This window comes from Lissotriton helveticus, chromosome 2_1 (genome assembly GCF_964261635.1).
Source record: "Lissotriton helveticus chromosome 2_1, aLisHel1.1, whole genome shotgun sequence".
In the NCBI taxonomy this organism is placed as follows: domain Eukaryota; kingdom Metazoa; phylum Chordata; class Amphibia; order Caudata; family Salamandridae; genus Lissotriton; species Lissotriton helveticus.
In genome coordinates this window covers 341,895,461-341,918,586 of record NC_136059.1, presented here as the reverse complement: position 1 = coordinate 341,918,586, position 23,126 = coordinate 341,895,461, and positions in this window count along the sequence as shown.

Genomic DNA, 23,126 nt, shown 5'->3' with positions numbered 1-23,126 from the left:
CAAAGTGTTCATAACTACTTTGGTATCCTTTTGTCTACATCATATGATAGTTAAATAACTATATGGGAAGGTACCTCAAAAAGAACCAGAGTCGTGATTGAGGTTCACATCCAACAATGATGCTATAGTAGCCGCGGCCTATTCAATAAAAATAATAAACTGTAGGGACGAGGAGTGCAAAAGAAACAACATAAGTATTCCTTTACTAAATTGTAGTATAACCCTATTGTCTCGTGGCTACAGATTACTACAATGAGTACCTGATAAGATGAAAAGCCAATTCCTATACGACGATATTCCCACGGTAAGGCTAAAAGATGGGGGCATCAGCCTAAAACTAGGTGATCTGTATTATCGAAGCTACCAGCAGATTTAGAAAAACATCACAGACTATTAATGTTGATCTAACCTATATAACAAATACATTATATGTGATTTGTGAAAGCGACCTAACCGTTACCTGGGCAAAAAGATAATCTCACGAAACCATAGGTATGGCCAGGACGACAGTGTTAGGGTGAATGGTCTAGGTTGGCGAACCAAAAGAAAAACACAATAACACTATATAATGGGTGTTTCTCAATGGAACGAGTGTCATGTCAATGTAAATGTAAATCCAATATTTGTAAAGCGCACAGCTACCCGTCACATGGTGATGGGCAGGCCCCTGCCGCCGGGGCCGGGGATCGAACCGTGATCCCCAGCATCCGGCGTCAGTCGCCCTGGCCGCTGAGCCACACCTCTTCCCTCTTCATGTAGTATATAGACATTAAAAAGGTCCGCTCATTACCTTAATAATTGAATAAAGAGGCAGTGTTCTAAAATTGTTGAAAATGATCAGGTACCTCACGAAAGATATATTCGAGGTATGTTAATCTAAGGAAGGAAAAATATATATACCATCATAAGAAAATGCATGTTTCGTAAATTTACCATGCAAAAACTAAGTATCCCTAACAAGGCAACACCATTTTAGTGTCCTACACCGTCCCCAATATGGTTATATTGGAATGGGAATAGTAAATGTCACCTCTTTAATGTTCATCCCCTTCCCCCACTGATTAGATTGGAGTGAGGATGGTAAATGTCACCGCTTTAGTGTCCAACACCTACCCTCAATATGATTAGAATGGAGTGGGAATACTAAATGTCACCCCTTTAGGATCCAACACCTTCTTCAAATTGTACATTGAGTAGGAATATGACACCATTTTAGTGCACAGCACCTTTCCCAGATAGGTTTAGCTTGAAGTGGGAATAATACGTGTCACCCCTTTAGAATTCAATACTGTCCCCAATTTGGTTTAAATTGGAGAGGAAATAGTATTTTATTTCCATTCAGTGTCCAACACCCTCTTCAAATTGGTATACATTTGAGTGAGAATAGTAAATGACACCCTTTTAGTGCCCATTACTTTCCCTAAATTGCTTTAGATTGGAGTGGTAATAGTATGTTCCTCATTGAGGGGGTTATTACGATGTCAACCCGACACCGCTGACGATTGGAACTGCCCAACCTTAGGTCATCGGTTCCAACTGCAGTATTTGGAGCTTTTCAATGCAAGCTTGTGCGGTGGGCAGATAAGTCCTGCAGCACAAGCTTTCATTGAAAAATTGATGTTTTCAAACACTGTGTGGAAGGCTCCTCACAGGAATGTTTAGGTGGGGCACATAGGCCCCACTGCAGAGGGCAGGGCCCCCAAGGACACTTTCCGATAGCCAATACATGTCAGAAAGCCCAACATGAAAAGTTTGTCGGAAACTGCCCTCATAAACCTGATGGCAGAGCAGAGCCTGGCTCTGCCATCATTCAACATCATTTACCATAAGATTTTTCACTATATATTAAATAAGTGTATATATGTTTTCAACATATTTTAACGTGTTTTACATGTTTAATAACAACGTTTTTAATAATACATTTATTTAACATGCTTATAATATTACCCATTCATTTCTAAGGGGAGATAGTTTTGTTAAGTTTCTTTTGGTGGCCATTTGTTTTTTGCTACCTTCTATTACTTGCCAGCACATACACACACAAAAAAATACACACCCAGGGATGCCTGAACAGATGCCTCCCCAAAAACCACACACAAACACTACAGGAACACACACAGAACGATATCAGAAATAGACATACCCTGTCAGCCAAACTGTGGAAAGGCAATGGGAGCACAGACACAACAACACTGCACAACCTCATCACACAGGAACAAAACACACACAATATACCACAAATCACACAAGAAGAGCACCAGCACAGAACTACACTGCCAGATGACACCAACCACAGATGCACATAAAATTGAAAATGAACAAACACCACAGGACCTTAGGGGATGCACATCAGGCAATGCCAAGGCCACATACACACAGCACTGTATGCACAACAAGCAGTGTGTGCACAACAAGAAGAACAGTCACACACAGACATGACTGACACAACTCAACACACATAACACCAATCAGCACAGCACAAACACAACAGCACACCCTAGAAGTGAAGCAATACCACAGCCAACACACATACACCCAACACAGCAACAACAGATGCAGCACTCTGGGGCACAAGAGCAGAACCATCTTAACCAGAGCATTGGACAGCACACACAGCTGAAGTGCACATGAGCAATCCTCACTGATTAATAGCACAAGAACACCACACATAAACCATTGGGGCAATGTCCAGAGTTGAACATTTGCCCTGGCCCAAGAACTGGACCACAATGCACAGTGTCACAAATGAAGTAACGGGGAGGCACTCACACATGTAAACCAAAGGGACAGCTGACATCAAAGTGAACTCACTTGCTTGTCAGTAGTAGACATGGAAGGGGTGTACCATACACAAAAAGAGGGAGTGCAGACCCACTATGGGTAGCCATGAGTGGCACACATAGGGGATGGCATCACACCACACACACCATGCCACACAAGAGGAAAAAAGGTACCATGTGCATGCAATGCATGAGATACACAACCACAATGGCAGTGTGGAGCCGCAGGGCCACACAGTCCACACAAACACACTCAAGACACATTGATGATCAAACAAACACAACACTGATGTGCAAGTCACACACTTTGCACACTTATAAGTGACCAAAACAACAAGGAGGAGTCACACAGAACAGCACGGACACACCAACACACTGCACAGTGCACAAAAGACAACTCACACATGTGCATACAACCATATCCACAGGGCACAACAATACAAACGACAGGCACACAACTCCTGGGTGACACATGTGTGTCTTTCACAATCCAGGGGCACACACACATCCACACCCATTACAAAGTCACACCCTTCCCACTGCACACCTCTTGACTACCCAAGAGCACACATCTCATGTAGGCCATGGGACCTGGACTAAGGGCCAACACAAGATGACCATACACATACAGAGCTGGGCATACATAAAGGAATAACACACATACATCATGACAGTGCCCAGCCTGCATGCAAACCTGTGCACAGCATCACACCCTGATCTGGCAGTGTACCCCAACCTGACATCTGAACAATGTAGCCAACAATAGCAAACCACTAAAAAGAGAACTGCATGATAGGTAAAAGGGCCATCACAGATAACAGTAGTATCAGTGTCTGAATGGCCTGAAGACCCTGTCACCCCTGTATAAAAAGTGGTGCGGGCAAAGATCATGGCAATGTTGAAGTGACACATAGAGCATGGGGCACAGGCAACCAAATGCACACACCAAAATAACTTTAATCAGCAAGGACACTGACAAAACAGACAACAGGAGTAACTGTCTTTATTCACATATTGCACAGATGTGACAGTGGAACAACCGTAGACAAGAGCAAGGCACAAAATGCTGATCATATGCAAGATAATCTGCATAGGCAAACTCCAAACAGGAAGGCCAGTGTCCAGGGCAGGTGGCACAGCAAGTACATGAGAGGCTGCACAGGGGAGAGTCCAACACAGCAGAGCAACAGGGCCAGTGTCCATGGCACAGGTGAGAGTACAACACAGCAGAGCAACAGGGCCAGTGTCCATTGCACAGGGGAGAGTCCAACACAGCAGAGCAGCAGGGCCAGTGTCCAGGGCAGGTGGCAAGGCAGGTACATGAGAGGCTGCACAGGTGAGAGTGCAACACAGCAGAGCAACAGGTCCAGTGTCCATGGCACAGGTGAGAGTACAAGACAGCAGAACAACAGGGCCAGTGTCCATGGCACAGGTGAGAGTAAAACACAGCAGAGCAACAGGGCCAGTGTCCATAGCACAGGGGAGAGTCCAACACAGCAGAGCAACAGTGCCAGTGTCCAGGGCAGGTGGCACAGAAGGTACATGCGAGTCTGCACAGGTGAGAGTACAATACAGCAGAGCAACAGGGCCAGTGTCCAGGGCACAGGTGAGAGTACAACACAGCAGAGCAACAGGGCCAGTGTGCAGGGAGAAGTGCAGAGTCAGGACATGAGAAGCTGCACAGGCAAGGCCAGAACAGGAAGGCCAGTGTGCAGGGAGAAGTGCAGAGTCAGGACATGAGAAGCTGCACAGGCAAGGCCAGAACAGCAGTGAATGACAAGGCCAGTGGCCAGGGAGAAGTGCAGAGTCAGGACATGAGAAGCCGCACAGGCAAGGCCAGAACAGGAAGGCCAGTGGCCAGGGAAAATTGCAGAGTTAGGACATGAGAAGCTGCACAGGCAAGGCCAGAACAGCAGTGAATGATGACAAGGCCAGTGTGCAGGGAGAAGTACAGAGTCAGAACATGAGAAGCTGCACAGGCAAGGCCAGAACAGGAAGGCAAGTGTGCAGGGGGAAGTGCAGAGTCACGACACGAGAAGCTGCACAGGCAAGGCCAGAACAGCAGTGAATGACAAGGCTAGTGGCCAGGGAAAAGTGCAGAGTCAGGAAATGGGAAGCTGCACAGGCAAGGCCAGAATAGGAAGGCCAGTGTGCAGGGAGAAGTGCAGAGTCAGGACATGAGAAGCTGCACAGTGAGTGTGTTTGACTGTACCCTTCCATGGCCAGCAACACACCCAGGTTGTAAACAATGGGCAGGACTAGCACACCTGTACTAGAGACAGGTGTATGAGGGAGACTAACACTCACTCTTGGCTGTCAGGCGGACTTGGAGCTGGCTATGTGTGCGGGACAGCAGGACCACTTGACTGGGGAGACAGAGGCCCAGGTAATGTAGGGCTATCAGTGGCTTTGCAAGCTGGAGGGCTATTTGGACCAGGTGGTGTAGTGGCATGTGGAGGTGGAGTCATGCAGACCTGTGACACAGTGTGGGTGGGAGAGGTTGCAGGAGTGCCTTTCCACTTCTTGGGAAAGCTAAATGGCTTTCCTGTACTGGGGTTAATGGGAACTGGTTGGGACACAACAGGCACACACACCAACAGAGCCGCTTCAGGTGCAGACACTCGCACTTCCTCTGGTGACATGCTGGATCCTGCGGGACGCTTTGTCTGGCTACGCCTCTGGACCATCTTCCCCTGTATGCCAGGTGTCCCCCCTACAGCGCCCTCCTTTGCCTGTTTGTCAGGGGTAGCCACTACAGTGCCCTCCTTCACCTGCTTCACTGGGCTTGGAATTAGAGTTGATGTGGCAGGGGGATGTGGCCCTGAGCCCTTCCTAGGTGTACCCTTGCCAGACAACACCCCCTCAGTGGGCATAGGTATTGCACGCCTAGCTCTGCGTGAAGTTTTAGGGCCTGGAGAGTCCTTCGCTGGTGATACCTCTGAGGCATGGGAGCCTGATGCCTACTTCCTTGCTTTTTCTGTCTTGCTCTTCCCTGACGGGCTCTTGTCTTTGCATTCTGGACTGGCTCTGCTCTTCTGTGAGAATGGTGTCTGTGGGCGGGACCGCTTGGGTTGCTTCTGCTGGGTGCTTCTTGTGCTGTATCGTGACTGGGAACCGTGGTCACTATCATCTGATGTGGCCACTGACTGGTGGGTCGACAAAGGCACTGGAGCAGGAATGGGAGTATGTGTCTGTTGAAGGGCAGATGTCACTGTGGACGACAAAGCCTGGACTGTACGGTGTAGCCCACCCATGTCAGAGTGTATGCCCTCCATGTAGGGAGCCACCTGGCCTAATTTTTTGTCATGGTCACTGAAGGCATTGAGCAGGGCTGTCTGGCCCACACAAAGCTGGCGCAGGAGCTCTACAGACTCAGCACTGAGGGCAGCAGGTGGGGACAGGTGCAGGCTCAACGGTGCAAGGTGTGAATCTAACTCGTCCCCTTTTACTGACACAGACACGGGCAGCACCAGAGGAAGTGGTTGGGAGGGTGGGGACTGGTCGCTGTGTGGTAGTAGATGATGCATAGTCCCCATTCCCTTTGCCTTCCAACATGGATGCATCCCCGCTGGCATCAGATGATGTTGTACTCTGTGTCTCAGGCACAGATTCCTCCTGCATACTCCGGTCCCCCTCAGATGCGCTGGTGGGCTCTGTGTCACTGGCCTCCAGTGCAGCTGTAGTGTGCTACCCTCGCCACCACAGGTTTCCAGCTACTGTTCCTCCATGTCTGCTGCCAATTCTGCATGAGAGAGAGATGCAAGGTTGTGTTAGTGTCATCATCAGGACAAAGCAAACCAATCAATGCAGTACAGGAGATTCCCAAATATACATGGTGACCACCACACCCTGCAATCACATTGCAACTACACACTACATAGACCACAACAGTGCCTGTAACCCTGAATATCTGCCATGTTGAGGCCACACAGCACAACACCCTGCCCGTGGATGAAGTGTACCAGACACACAACTTGCTCTGCCCAAACCTAGGGACATGATGTGGGGACACCACTTATTACCACTGACAGGCCTTGAGGGAACAGAAGGGGACAACACACACACCTATTAGGACATGACAGTCCACATTGGCAAGTAGGCCATACCAAAGACCATGTGGTACTCTGGGGCACATTCTTGCCTGATGTGTGTGCCTCACCGATCATGGTGCATGCAAAGTAGGCATACATGTAGTCACACTCAGATAGTGGACACTGCTGTTCACCCCCTAATAGATTCCCCCTTTTTTGTCTGCAACAGTCTAAATTAAATTGTATTATTTTTCTTTAGCTGCTTAAAAAGAGTCTTTTACTTCTCTGTATTTTATTACAAACTGCTGCTATTGAACTGCTGCTGTTACTTTTATCTGACCCCATTTTTTAAACCTTGCAATTAACTATCAAACACCAGATTTTTTTACAAGCCTAACACTGCTAATCAACGGTAACACCACCTTTCTATCTCTTAAAGCTCTGTGTAACATTATAGGAACCGTTCACAATAGGATGCTGTATAACGTAATGTGGAAAACCTGTATCTATTTACTGTTGTTCATTTGATGTTAGTTTTTAGCCTTCACAATGTGTATTGTTGTTGGTGCTCCTTTTAAGATATTTTTTTTATATCCAAATAAAGAGATTATTATTATTATTATTATTATCAGATTGTCCACACCATCCCAATGCTGAATGACCATGTAGATGCTAACACATCTGGCAATGGGAAAGCACAGCAGGGAGGCTCACCCTTGTAAGGGCAGTTTGGGCCAATGCATGACACTGGCACCCATCCCAGCAGCCAATCACATGACATAGCACAGCACCACCCCACGAACATCACATGGGCCACCGCTGCCACAGGCCCTGTACACATGCATCCGTTCCTAGGGCAAAGTCACCCTCCCCAAATACTCACCCCTGCCTTGCTGCCGGTGCTCCTTCAGATGTGCATCCAGCACAGGATGAGTCACTGCCAATATGCGGCCCATCAGTGGTGTCATGTTGCACCGTGACAAACGCCCAGTGCATGGTAGCAACCTCAATGTCATCTCTGCCACGTTCTTAGCCAGCTAGCTGATGTCGTCCCACCTCTTGTGGCAGTGGGTGCGTCATCGGTTGGATACCCCCAGGGCTCGCACCTTTTCTGTAATGGCCCTCTACACGGCCTTACGCTGGTGTACCTTGAGCTGCAGGCATGGGAGAAGAGAAGGGGAAATGATCAGTGAGACAGTGTCATAGAGCAACATCTATCAGTACAGTAGCAAGACACAGACTCATTACCAATTGTAATCTCCTTCCATCCCAAACTGGGGTACACCTCACAAGGGCACTCTGCATGGGCCAAACAGATGTGACTGCATGCATTTATGAGGGCGTACAGGGTCCCTGATAATCTCACACACATGCAGGATGACTGCACTGAACCCCCTCAGTGGCTTGCACACATCTCCAGTCCTATGCACGTCTGGCCCCTACATACATCAGATATCTACCTGTTTCTGTGTGTAGAATCACTGTGTGCATGACTGGGCAGCATTCAATGAGCATATCCTGTGAACATATCTGTATGTAATGTGTGTGGCATCGGGGTACATGGACTCACCAACAAAATAGCCATCTACACATGTGTGGTTGTGTGCAATTATACAGGGCTGAGATGGTGCATATCTTAATTTCAGTGTGAATGAACAAGAGTAAGGACACTGTAAGTACAGTGAACATATCTGTATGTAATGTGTGTGGCATCGGGGTACATGGACTCACCAAAAAAATAGTCATCTACACATGTGTGGTTGTGTGCAATTATACAGGGCTGAGATGGTGCATATCTTAATTTCAGTGTGAATGAACAAGAGTAAGGACACTGTAAGTACAGTGATGTCATCTCGTCTCGGTGGGTGGGCACTGGGCATAGTCTCTGGGTTCACGCTGAGTCGGACAACAGGGGCACACAGAGACAATCACCCAAGCAATTACTGTCCTGGCACCTGCATGTCCAACATCCTGTGGCTCTGTATGGCTGACAATGTAACACACTCCACTGAGACATACAACTGCAGGCAGGGTAAACCGTGACATTGGGACACACACACTCCCTCGCCCTGGAGACAGAATGTTTGTCAGTGTATGACACAACCCCACACACTCAGGCATATACTGCAGCAGTACAACTACATCTCTGACCCCCCTGCCATAATCCTCCCTTTATGATGACTTACCACAACATTGGGTGCCCCATACAGCCTTGGGTACTGTGCCAGCATCTCGTCCACAAGGACCTCCAGCTCCTCGCTTGTGAATGGACTGGCACGGATCTTCTCTGTCCTTGCCATCCCTGTGGACATGGAACACCTGTGGTGGAAGTGGGTGGTGAGGGGTGCATGCTCTGGATGCAGCAGCAGGAGAGGATCCCAGGCAGCACGCTCTGGAGGCAGCAGCAGGAGAGGGTCCAAGGCAGCATGCTCTGTGAGCAGTGAAAATGTGAGGCTCACTCCCACAGATTTATATCCCCCTGGGATCATTTCTTAGGGGCCAAGCTGCAACAATTGGTTTTCCAGGTCTGCCTTTTTCAAACCCATCCAATGACCGCCTCCGCGGTGGCGGAGCACGCCTGCCGCGATTTTCAAAACTGCATCCTGCCACCGCAATCATCACTCCCATTGGCTGTAGGCAATGCTCCATGGTGGTGATGCACCGCAGGGGCCTGGTGTGCGCTACAGCGATGGTGCATCTTTCAAACCCATCCAAAGACCGCCTCCGCGGTGGCGGAGCACGCCTTCCATGATTTTCAAAACTGCATCCTGCCACCGCAATCATCGCTCCCATTGGCTGTAGGCAATGGCCCATGGCGGTGTCACACCGCCGTGGCCAGGCAGTAGCTACCGCAATTTGGGTGGCAGAGCATGCCCACCGCCATCTACCCATGTCTCCATGCCAATGACTGCTGCACTTGTGAAGGGGGTGATGCTGGTGTCACACCACAGGGGCAAGGCGGTAGCCATCGCGATTTGGGTGGCGGAGCATGCCCGCCGCCATCTACCCATGTCTCCATGCCAATGACTACTGCACTTGTGAAGGGGGTAGTGCTGGTGTCACACCGCCATGGCCAGGCGGCAGCTACCGCGATTTGGGTGGCGGAGCATGCCCACCGCCATTTACCCATGTCTCCATGCCAAACACTACGAACTTGTGAAGGGGGTGGTGCTGGTGCCACACCACCGGGGCCAGGCGGTAGCCACCGCGATTTGGGTGGCGGAGTATGCCCACCGCCATCTACCCATGTCTCCATGCCAATGACTACCGCACTTGTGAAGGGGGTGGTGCTGGTGTCACACCGCCTGAGCCAGGCGGTAGCCACCACGATTTGGGTGGTGGAGCATGTCCACCGCCATCTACCCATGTCTCCATGCCAATGACTACCGCACTTGTGAAGGGGTTGTGCTGGTGTCACACTGAAGTACCGAAAAATAACTAAAACCATATAGAGCTATACTTACTGATAGCCCCCAATACCATTTACCAATAACCAGTCAGTTGGCAGTGAAAAAGGTACAATCATTTATTATACAACAACTCTGCCAGAGTAGCCTCTCGCGACCTAACCCCTCGAGGTCGGCCGAGAAGACTGCTGGCACACTATCAAGAGATCACATATATATTGTTACATTTCGAAACCGTTACCTAAGAAGGAAAAATACAAGTTGGTACAGGTTGTTGCAAAGGAAAGACCATATATGGGACACAAAGCAACCTCAGTTCAGCTCAGCTCGTTATAGCAAGGTCGATAAGGGCAACTCCCTTCTGCCTGTCTCAGGAGGGTTCGCACAGCGCCTCCTGGAATGTGCTTATCCGGCCTACCCCCACCTATAACCTTGACAGGCCTAACATGCAGGAGCAGCAGTTTGTTACAGTTGTTATGCTATTTCTCGAGGGAACGACCCTTACTGATTATAATGATTGGATTCTGCTAGTGCTGCAGGCAAGCTAGGCCACAAAATGGCGCTGGGCGGGTTAAGTTATAATACCCGTCAAAATGCAAAAACTCATATAGACAGAGTAGCAACCACAAAATTATTATATATGTGAAACTCACTAATGCACGGGTACTTATACTAAACTGAATAGGTACATCACGCTAATTTCTAAACGATACTCTGTGTCTGCAGTTTACTCCAAAGGCCTAATTTAGATTTCAGTTCCTCAAACCCTCCTTTTAGCATGATGTAGCTAACTATTTAGGGACTAATCCTGGAAAACCTCCTCATCAATGGCCATCAACTCACGAATCTCCTGTTGGAGCATCTGAGTTTTGGAAGGGATGGGAGAGGGGAAAATCATAGCCGTAAGTTTAGTAGCACAATAAGAGCAACAGGCAGGCCCACATTGCATGCAGAGACAGCAAGTGAATAGAATGCCTGCAGCCCCGGCTACTATCATTAATAATTTCAAACCCCATGCTCATACGAGTCCTCAAAACCAACCAGAGAGTGACCAGGGCCCATTATCTGTGTGTATTTCTGAGGCTATGCGCTGTAACTTCTGAATTGCTAAATGAACTGTGGGGGCGGAGTCTGGGATGTAAACACAGCAGGAGCTGCCGATCATGCGGCATGCTCCTCCTCGATCAGCCAAGATGACGTCTAAAACCATCTGGTTTTGAAGCGAAACAAGCCTCGTGGCCTGAAGCTCTTCCGTCATATTTGTCATAATATCCGTAGTAATATTGATGACATTTTCCACCACCCTGGACAATTGCCTAACTTCTCTACTAGTAAATATTGGACCCCAGATTGGAAATAATCCTTTGGCAACATCATAAAACTGTTGTAATGAAGTGTCAGTCTGATCCACTTCGGACATTCCGAGCTGTCTCCTGCGTCTACTAGGAACTGCCTTGGTATCATATAATTGGTGAGTTTTATGATAATTTGAAGGTGCTATATACACAGGGGAGTACAAGAAAGATAAATAACATTGACCTGCCCACCCCCGCGATAACCAGGTCTAAGTATTTTCCCCACATACAAAATAAACATTTGGAGGGGTCAATAACGGCGGGCTGCTGAAAATCTTCATTCTATAGGTATAGTTACAAATACTATTCCCAACCTGTACATGTCCAATACCTTGTATACAGAAAGTGGAGGAAGTGTTTAAAATGGGCACTGGCATAATTCGCTGGCTAGTAACATGTCTGGTAATAAACTGCTGAAAATACTGTGTATGATTGAAGTTAGTAAAATCATAAAGTTCATTTTGCAACCAAGTACTGTTTTCATGAGTGGTGTATAAATTCATACAGGCATTTGGATCCAAAGATCCTTCCCCATCATTTTATGCTGGGTCAAAACCTTGGTGCGTCTCAATATAAGCTAGGATCATGTTATAATCCTTTTCCGTGTTTTCCACATAATGGTTATACATGGCCGATAACATCTGAAACCATGCTTCGCAGCTTCCTAAGTATGATAAGGGTAAGGAAAGGAACAAATCATGTTTGTGCATAACCGATGGCAAAAGGCCACAAACCCAACAATCTGTAATGTTAGTAGTACTATGTGTTTGATGGAGCATTTCCACAAATACATTTTGAGCATATGTCTGACGATGTCTTTCCTTGTGGGGAGCTAAGGAAAACAACAAATGTTCTGGAGGAGCAACAGTAGTTTTCAGCATTGTTTGCATCGGATGCAGGTACTCTAAATATATGAATACACTCATAAAAATGGCTAATATAACTGCTATCATCACTACAAAGGTTTTTTTTACACACATGGTCCAAGCAGAAAACATGGGTTCAAAAACAGGTAAATGTCGTGGAGCAAAAGGGTGTTTTTCTTCAGGCACGATACGACCAAAGGGGTACATTCCTAGCTAAAAGTCCAAAACTACACTGGGCCAAAGCAGACCTTCCTGCCAGAGGGTTCTTCTTTCCTGTGTCCGTCTAGAGTCTCACAGGCAGACTCCTATCTTTCATCTCAGAAAAAAACATCAATTTGTGTTGTACTTCGTGATTCAGCGAGGAAATCAAGTATACAATCTGGGCCCTGGTTATGCAAAAGTCTTTCTTTCTGAACAGAGCAAAATATCAAAGTTCCAGCTCTCCACAGGTTCAGTCCAGCCTCTCGCTCAGTACCTCAGAATAGAATCTAGCAAGCTCTATTTATTCAAGTCTTTCCTTATCTCCTAGCCGTTCGTCTGAGGTACCGTGATGTTTTCTTGCCCGCAGGTTGTAACGGACATGACCTGGGACTTCCTGATCAGAAAATAACACAGGAGAAGGTGTGTCTCCTTCATCAGAGCCACCACTAACTGAAGTGACAGCGACAGGATCAGGGGCAATTGCAAATTCCACTGGTGCTGCCTCACCCGATCCCATTACTCCTTCTTCTTGCCTCTGCTCTATTTCATGGGCGTCGGAAAAAGGAACAAATCTGGTGTCTCTCTCACTTTCCTGTGTCAGAATTCCGTCGGAATGCTGCTGATCATAAGGAAGCGGGAGGGGCAGCTTCTTCAGGTGGGACATATGGATCCAATGCCTTTTCCCGTCCACCTTCACTGCCGTCCGTGTCGCCAGGAGAATCTGGTATGACTTAGACCACCTCGAAGCCAAGCTGGTGTCTTGCTGATATTTCTTAACCAGTACCCATTGGCCAGGTTCCAATCAATGTCCGGGGCCCTCTGGCAGGGGCTGCAACACGGATGCTACCTGCTGATGAATAGAACGAAGATTTTTAGTCAGAATGTACAGATAGTCTATTAACATAGTATATTCAACATCTTTAAATGATCTCGGTCTAGGTACTGCCCATACATTAGCAGGCCATCCAAAAATCACCTCATAGGGTGATAGGCCGGAACGTGAATGAGGGGTGACTCGTAATGACAGAAGGGCCAAGGGAAGGGTGTCAGGCCATTGTAGGTTAGTACTCTCTTGGATTTTTGCCATTTTTAGTTTCAGGATTCCGTTATATTTCTCAACCAATTCTGCTGACTGAGGATGTCGAGCTGCATGGAATTTCTGTCTTATTTGCAGCCCATTACAGATATGCTTAACAAGGTCCCCATGAAAATGCCCCCCGTTATCTGACCAAATCAAATGGGGCAATCCAAACCTTGGGATTAACTGTTTGAGGAGAGCTTTTGCTGTTGCCAAAGCTGTATTTTCTTTAGTCGGGTAGGCCTCAACCCATTTGCTAAAAGCACAAACCACCACCAAGACGTATTTCAGGTTGTTGATGTGCTCCATATGGATATAATCCATCTGGAGGGCCTCAAAGGGTAAGTTCGGGGGTGCAAAGTTCCCACTCAGAACAGTTTCCCCTTTTCCCGGATTATGTTGCAAACAAACCATACAGTATTGGACTAAATGGACAGCTGTCTTCTGAATATTGGGGTTATTCCATACTGGGTCCAATAAGGCACAAATGCCTTTCGCCCCAATATGAGCTGGGCCATGAGCCATAGTTACCACAGCTTGAACCAGAGCATTGGGCAACAGCCATGGTTGTCTTTCAGTCAAATCAACCCAACAATTATTTTCATCCAACCTTCCCACCTCCTGCCCTCATCGCACCAACTCAACTGGGGTAGCCTCTTTCTGTATTTCTTGCACACTCTCTATGGTATTATTGAACAAATCAGATTCCTCCACCAACCTTGCAGAAGAAGTTACAAATATAGAGGTGAGTGTGGACTGGGCCGTTTGTTTAGCGATTTGATTAGCAAAAGCATTCCCCTCGCCCACTTCATCCACTACTGCCTTATGTGCACTGCATTTTATTATTGCTACTCTTTTGGGTAGTGTCAGAGCTGCAAGCAATCGCAACACTAAGGGACCATTCTGGATTTTCTGACCATGAGAGGTAAGAAATCCTCTCTCCTTCCACAGCCACCCAAAGCCATGGGCCACGCCAAAGGCATATTGGCTGTCAGTATAGATGTTAACCTCTAACCCCTCGCTCAATTCACAGGCTCGTAATAATGCCACTTGCCCAGCAGCCTGAGCTGATCGATAGGGCACTCGAGAAGTCTCAATTACTGTTTTTAGCATTGTGACTGCATATGCAGCTGTTGTTGTACCATCTGCTAACTTGAAACAAGAACCATCCACATACAACTCCCCTTGGGGGTCAGATAGAGGAATGTCTGTGAGGTCAATTCTTCCCTTCGTTTCTTCTTCTGTCTGAAATATACAATCATGCACATCATTTTGAGTTTCATCCGAAGGGAGAGTTAGCAATGTGGCAGTATTTAAAGTAGCACATCGCCTAATTGTGATACGGGGGGCAAACAGAGTTAATTCATAACCAGTAAGGCGTGCACTCGTAAGATGCTGTGTTTTCGTTTTATTTAACAGGGCGTCCACAGCATGAGGCACCATCACTGTTAGGCTGGAATTTAGGACGAGCCCCTCCGACTGTCGGATGGCCACCGCTACAGCCGCAGTGGCCCTCAGACAGCTAGGAAGCGCTCTGGCAACATTATCCAATGTGGCCGAAAAGTAAGCACAAGGTCTTGCTTACCACCAAATCCTTGTGTTAACACTGAAAGCGAGCAACCGTCGACCTCATGCACATATAGTACAGAAGCTTTACGATAATCAGGGGTACCCAAGACGGGTGCAGAACAAAGAGCAGATTTCAAAGAGTCAAAAGAATGTTGACATTCATCAGTCAAAGGAAGGGGTTCATGCACATCTTTAGTGGTTAAATGTAACAAGGGTTTAGCAAGGAGAGAAAAGTTAGGAATCCATTGACGACAGTAGGAGGTAATGCCAAGAAAAGCACGAACATCTCGCTGGGTGCAAGGCACAGACATGTTAGAGATAGTAGTAATGCGTTCAGGAGTCAAACGCCTCCCCTCCTTCGATAGTAGATGACCTAAGTAGGTCACCTCCTGTCGACAATATTGGAATTTGGACAGGGACACCTTATTCCCTTTCACCGCTAGGTGGTGCAACAGTTTCACTGTGGTATCTTTACAACCCTCTTCAGTGTCTGAGGCTATTAACAAACCATCCACATATTGTAAGAGCACATTACCCGTAGGCAAAATCAAATCGTCCAGAACTGCTTTGAGGGCTTGACTGTAGATGCTAGGACTTTCGGTATAGCCTTGAGGTGCGCGGCAAAATCTAAAGCTGCGGCCAGATAATGAGAAGCCGAAGATCTGACGGCTGTCGGGATGGATTGGGATGCTAAAGAAAGCCTTTTTCAGGTCAATGACCGAAAATACCTCGCGGTTGGAGGGATCATAGTAAGTATGGAAGTTATATCCGACACCACTGGGAACTGGAGCAGCACAATTTTATTAACCTCCCGCAAATCGATCACAAAGCGATATGTATCGACGTTTTCCGAATTCCCAGTGTCAAGAGTCTTTTTCAAAATCGGGAGAATAGGGCTGTTACAAACATTAGCAGCTGTTTCCTCTACTACACCTTTGTCAATGAAGTCCTGTATAATGGAGAGTAAAGCTCGCTCGCCAGCCGGCGAAATCTTATATTGTGGTATCCGTGGTAACTTTACACCAGGTTTCAATGTAACATGAACGGGAGGGATATCTAACTTACCGACATCCGCATCCCCCATAGCCCACAGCGTAGAGGGAACGGGGTTGAATTCAGGTGGAAGAGGTTCATTTTTAGCAAAGTACTGTTTCATATCTAAATTGGGGGGTTGTCTTGTCAAATAGACACCATCCGGTGAGCAGTGGATATTCGCATTTAATTTCTTTAACATATCCAGGCCCAACAAATTTTCACCACAATGCGAAGTCAACAGGAAGGGGGAGTCAACAGTAACTGGACCAATAGTGAATGGGAGCGGCCTGAAGATGGGGCTTACCACTGGAACTCCTGAAAATCCTACTGAAACATTATTTTGCCCGGACAGAGCAGCCCCTAGGACCAATTATCGAGCAACGGAACTGTTCATTGCTCCTGTGTCAATCAGAAAATTCTCGAAAGTCCCCATCAATTCCCTTTTCACATAGGGTCCTTGTTGTTTGACCGGTATCGACACTTGGCCCCCACTCTGGCCTTGGCTGTCCTATGTATAAACATATTCGTCTTGGTCCCCAACTGCGTAGTCCTCGTTAAAGTATTGCCTACCTTGAGGATTATCAAAATGATTTAGTTCAAACTGTCCTTGCGCCACTTCTTCTCTACGCATATCACTTCGGTCTGGGCCACCTCGACCACATCCCCGCCCTCGGACAGCTCCGTTCTGTGCTAACAGCAATGGACACTGGGCTCTCCAATGTCCTTCCTGTTTACAGTACGCACACTGATTCATCCCCAACAACGGGACTGGGCCCCCACCCCTTCCTGTCCCTACCCCTCTGGACACGGGCCCTCACACACCTCTTCCTCCTCCCCGTCCTCTGACAACTTGCTGCAATTACACCTGAGTCTTGAGGTCTTTAGCCTTCTTTTCCATTTTATCCTTACTTTGTTTTCCCTATGCTCATAGTATTGGGCCATACTCAGTATAACAGAAGGAGTGGACGTTGTCCAAGTCCTCTCAGCGGCTTGTAGCCGGGTAGAGACTTCTCGTAACAAGTTAGTCACAAAACGATTTACAAACAACCGAATCCCTCCCTCTGTAGCAAGGTACTGTCGGCTAAAGTCAATAAACGTACCTTCAAATCTCGTGAAGAAATCGGAAACACTTTCTTCTTTCTTTTGCTTACAAGCTGTCAATTTATCCCAATCAACCTTACGAGGGGGAATCAAGGAATGCATTTAAGCAATAATTTTTGCTGGGAAGGTAGTAATCGGCTAGGGTCCTTCAGCGGACGCCGCAGATTCAGTTAATTCTTTATAGTAGGCTGTGGGCTTCTTGCGGGGATCAGGAAGCTGTGATTTTAGGGCCAGGACTTCACTTCTTTTCCATGGAGTGTATACCCATTGCTCCTGAAACCGAGCCTCTACTCTGTCTCTCGTTACTACGTTCTGGTCATTGCATAGTGCGGGTATTTCAGGATGGAAAATGGGATGCACTTCCCTCATGGGATGTTGAAAATCCCAGTTGGGACATTTCAGAAACATTCTACTTCGGTATTTTACCAAGGTCTCTACGTTCTTGTACACTTCCCCTGGACTTAAATCAAACTTATGAGTTCGGTCCAAAATGTCGTACAATATCTGAGGAGCCAACCCGTCTCGAAAACATTTCTCCCAAATTTCAATAAGGTAACGAGACATTTGATACAATGCATGCTGTTGCATAATGGGTTCAAGATCCCTTATGATACTCCATAAGTCAGTCACAGTATGCAAATTTTTCCGCATTCATTTAACTGCTTTTTCTGCTATAGCTTCCTTTTCGCTATATCCAACTGCTGCCCTTGTGAATAGTCGCCTAGCGCTTAGTCCACTTGCATCCCCTAACGGAGTATGGTCCCTTACTTCAGGTGTCGTACTAGCCGATTGAGAAGTCCATATAGGGCTTGGAGTTGCTATAATTACCCGAGAACTCCCCATGGGCTGCTGTGTGTCAGGAATCAGGGTAGCTGTATCTCTTAGTGAGGTAGTTGTGGCACTTGAAGTACCAGCAGTAGGTAGAGATGCAGTTACCATTGGGGCCGGGGCTAGGGCAGCAGTGGCTAACTGGAGGGGAACAGCGGGGTACACGCGCTGCGGCGCATACGGTGGGGGAGGTCGAACGTCCAATAAATCCTCTATTTCATCTTCAGCTTCATTTCGAGTAACGTAACGTTTGTCGGTCTGCAATCTAAACTGTCTATCCAGACAATCAATATTCTGTTCCGTCTGATTTTTGTCATAAGCGACGGCTTTCTGGGTAACAGTCTGTCCTTCTTCTATCTTGACTAATTTTTCTGCTCTAATGCGTCTACGCTTTGCTTCTTTCTGCCATTTATTAAGGGTGTCAAACATGGCTTGTCTGCTGCGTTTAGCAAACAGGCGATCTTGTAAATATTGAATTTTCTTTTCATCAAAAGACCCTGTCAATGGCCACTGCAGTTCTACATTATCCTTCGTATATTTGTGTATTAAACAAGAGTGGTGCAATCCCATGCTTGCAATACATATCGTGACTAGGGCTCCCCTCTGGAGGGGCCGGTTGGCTTTCATCCAATCTTGTGCCTCCCCGACAAATACAGCCGAAGCATAACTTACTAAAGCACGGCATTCTCTTTCTAGAATCTATTTGATCTGGCTGAAAGGAGAAGAGAGTTAATTACAACACTCTCATACACATGGCCATTTTCAAGCAATTGCAATTATTCACATACAATAAACATACAACAATCTTCGGACGACATAAAAGGCCAAACAAATTCGTACTAAACAAAAAAAGCAGAGCCCATCGACTCCTGCTCATGGAGAACTCGTGTACTTTCCAACTGTTAACAAAAAGAGACCCAAAGTCAAGTAGTCTTGTCCTTAGACTACCTAGAGATAGACACACAGGTTTTTAAACCACAGACCGACCTACGGACCATCTGGCAGTCTTCCTGGTTCACCTCCCGGACTACTCTGGCTAAGCCCGCTTTTTAAGCGTCGCTCCAGATCTGTCCAGGGGCTACCCAATCGTGACTGCCAGCATTTCCGAGAGCAGTCCGGCCGGGTGCGAACTTTGTCACAAGTCACTCTAAGGCGTCCAGTTCATATCTATTACACACCAAGATTGCTCAAAACAGGAGCGTCTGCCCGTGCAGTCTCAGTACTGCCCCGTCAGACCCCCACCAAGTTCTCCGTGGTTTCAAACCACCAAATACCGAAAATCAAAATCAAAAGGATATCCAACACAAAAACACGGTCTGCTTCTGGGTTACACCCGTAGGACTCCGGCGTGGGGCCACTAGCAACTGAGGCCCTCCTGATCGGGAGAGCGGAGTAACTCCCAATACTGCGGTCAGTCCACCCCCTCGACCAAGATTACCTTTTCTAATGTCCCGTTCTTTTCCGATTACGGAGGGACGACCCCAACGCGGAGTCCCGGCGGAGTCGCCAACTGAAGTACCAAAAAATAACTAAAACCTTAAAGAGCTATACTTACTGTTAGCCCCCAATACCATTTACCAATAACCAGTCAGTTGGCAGTGAAGAAGGTACAATCATTTATTATACAACAACTCTGCCAGAGGAGCCTCTCGCGACCTAACCCCTCTAGGTCCGCCGAGAAGACTGCTGGCACACTATCAAGATATCACATATATACTGTTACATTTCGAAACCGTTACCTAAGAAGGAAAAATACAAGTTGGTACAGGTTGTTGCAAAGGAAAGACCATATATGGGACACAAAGCAACCTCAGTTCAGCTCAGCTCGTTATAGCAAGGTCGATAAGGGCAACTCCCTTCTGCCTGTCTCAGGAGGGTTCGCACAGCGCCTCCTGGAATGTGCTTATCCGGCCTACCCCCACCTATAACCTTCACAGGCCTAACATGCAGGAGCAGCAGTTTGGTACAGTTGTCATGCTATTTCTCGAGGGAACGACCCTTACTGATTATAATGGTTGGATTCTGCTAGTGCTGCAGGCAAGCTAGGCCACAAAATGGCGCTGGTCGGGTTAAGTTACCCGTCAAAATGCAAAAACTCATATAGACAGAGTAGCAACCGCAAAATTATTATATATGTGAAACTCACTAATGCACGGGTACTTATACTACACTGAATAGGTACATCACGCTAATTTCTAAATGATACTGTGTGTCTGCAGTTTACTCCCAAGGCCTAATTTAGATTTCAGTTCCTCAACAACGCCGGAGCCTGGCGGTAACTACCGCGATTTGGGTGGCGGAGCATGCCCACCACTATCTACCCATGTCTCTATGCCAATGACTACCGCACTTGTGAAGGGAGTGGTGCTTGTGTCACACTGCCGGGGCCAGGCGGTAGCTGGCACGATTTTTTGGGACATATGCAATGGCAATGTCCATCGTGAACACTTCTACAGCACACAGCGGCAACATCATTAAGGGCACATCATCATGCACACAATGCCATTATTTCATCAAATCCACAGGTGGACGCACGTGACATGGTTGGCTATGTGCGACGTACATTGGTCTGTGGTCCCTGCCATGTCAATTATGCATTTGATGGTTGATGCGTGACAGTGTTGTAGTGGACTCAACAATGTGTAACCAATCAATGTGTTGTGGCTCATTGCTGACCTTGGCAAGGCCTGTCTCACTGTATGGTGTTGTTACTGACATGTGCTTTTATATCTGATCATGCACACAAATGACAGTTCTGTGATCATTGTGTTGTGAATGTGTGCCAAATTTACATGATGCATTGGGGTGTGAGAGGTACAGAAGATGAGTATGAGACAGTCATGTTAATTTTACACACATTGGCTGGATGGTACACTACAAGGCGTGCACATGTGAAATGTGGGGTTAAGTATGTGTGCATTCACATTGACCTATGTGTTGTTTGAGGCACTTTGTGTATGGTAAATGGAAGGTGTGTCCTCTGTGTGTCTCAAATGTACACCCATGTAACCTGGAGTGTCACGCATTTCACATGGCAGTCTTTGTTTTTCCGTGACATCCTTGACCGGTTGTGCTGTGGGCATCTCATGAAGGTTGTCATTGACACGTGTCCATTTTCTTCTCAACGAGGCGGAGGCCTAATCTCCTGCATCACTTGACACTGCTGGAGTACATGGAGGATGTTGCGATTATTCGCAAATTCCAACTCGACACACCCACCCTGAAGACCCTTTGTGATCTGTTGGAGCCCCACCTGCAGCCTAGTCGCCACTACCCAACCACTTTCACACCAACATACAAAGTGATGGCAGCCCTCCATTTTTTTGCAACTGGTTCCTTCCAGGAGACTGCGGCCATCGCTGCAGGGATGTCACAACCCATGTGCAGCCTAGTGCTCTGGGATGTACTTGCAGCCATAATGATCTATAAGGATAGATACATACATTTCCCCCGGGGGTAGCAGAATTGGCTGTTGTGAAGGGAGACTTCTATCCGCTTGGGAACATCCCTCATGTTGTTGGTGCCATCGATTGCACCCATGTTGGTCTGCTGCCACCACAGTCGAGTGAGCACATTTTTAGGAATCGAAAACATTATCACTCTAAGAATGTGCGGTCATGACCATATCGCACGTGTGTGCCAGATTCCCCGGCTCAGCCAGTGCTCCTACATCCTTTTTAAAAAAAATATCTTTATTGAAACTTTTTCATATATTCCCCCCCCCGCAAGCATATCAGCATATATGTACATCAGACAAGGTGAAGAATAAGTAATCACAAATAATCATAATCATGAAGTGACTCCTCAACTAACCAGTGAATAGAAATTTGTACTCTGCTCCATAGAACACACAGTTATACCTTAGACATAAGAGAAACAAAAACAGAAAGGAGAAAAGAAAAAGGAAAAAAGAAAAAGAAAGGCAACAAAGAGGAGGTCAGGGAGAGAAAAAAGACATAGCAATGTTGATGTTTAGAAAATAATATTATCATCCTTAGATGTTTTCCTTAAACTACATTGGTCATACTTTCTTTCCATTTTATTGAAGGAGCCCAAATACGTTGACCCAGTAACTTCAATTTCCTACCTTTCCTATCATAAATTGCTCTTTCTATTGTATATATAGAGAGTAGGTGGGCCAGCCATTGCTGAAATGTGGGGGGTAGAGGATCTAACCATGCAGAAGCAATTTTAATCCTTAAAAAAGCAATAGCAACAAATAAAAACCGATATATATTCTCCACTTGGGTCATGCTGCTAACTCCTAACAGAGCAAATTCATGGATTAGTTGCATTTTAATCCCTAGTGACGGATCTAGGTATTCCTCAATTTGTTTCAATAGGTCTTGCAAATGGGAGCAAGATGCAAACATATGAACCAGATCCGCGTTCACCCCCTCACACCTTGGACAGGTTACCCCTGATGACCCTCCCCACTGAGCAATTCTGGCCAGGGAGTAATACAGCGAAAACATAGTTCTGTAATGCTGTGCCTGAAGCCCAGCAGAGCATAAAATCGACTGACCCAGCTCTAAGGATCTCAAAAGTGCACCCGGAGCAGCTCCTACTTGCTCAGCCCACTTACTCTCCTGTTTAATTAAATCGTCTTGCTTTAGCCTTATTAATTCTGCATATATCAGCTTGATACCCCCCTTATTTCTTACTTGCATAATGTCAACAATAACGTTACTCTCAAATCCACAACCCCCCACCCATTTTTTTAACAAAAAATCTACGAATCTGTAAATACTTTAAAAAATTACCATTCTCCAAAAAAACCTCCATCTGCATATCGCTAAATTGCCGAAAACCATCTCTTCCAAATAAATACCCAGCCTATGGACACCCTTGGTGTCCCACCCTGCCATGGTTTCA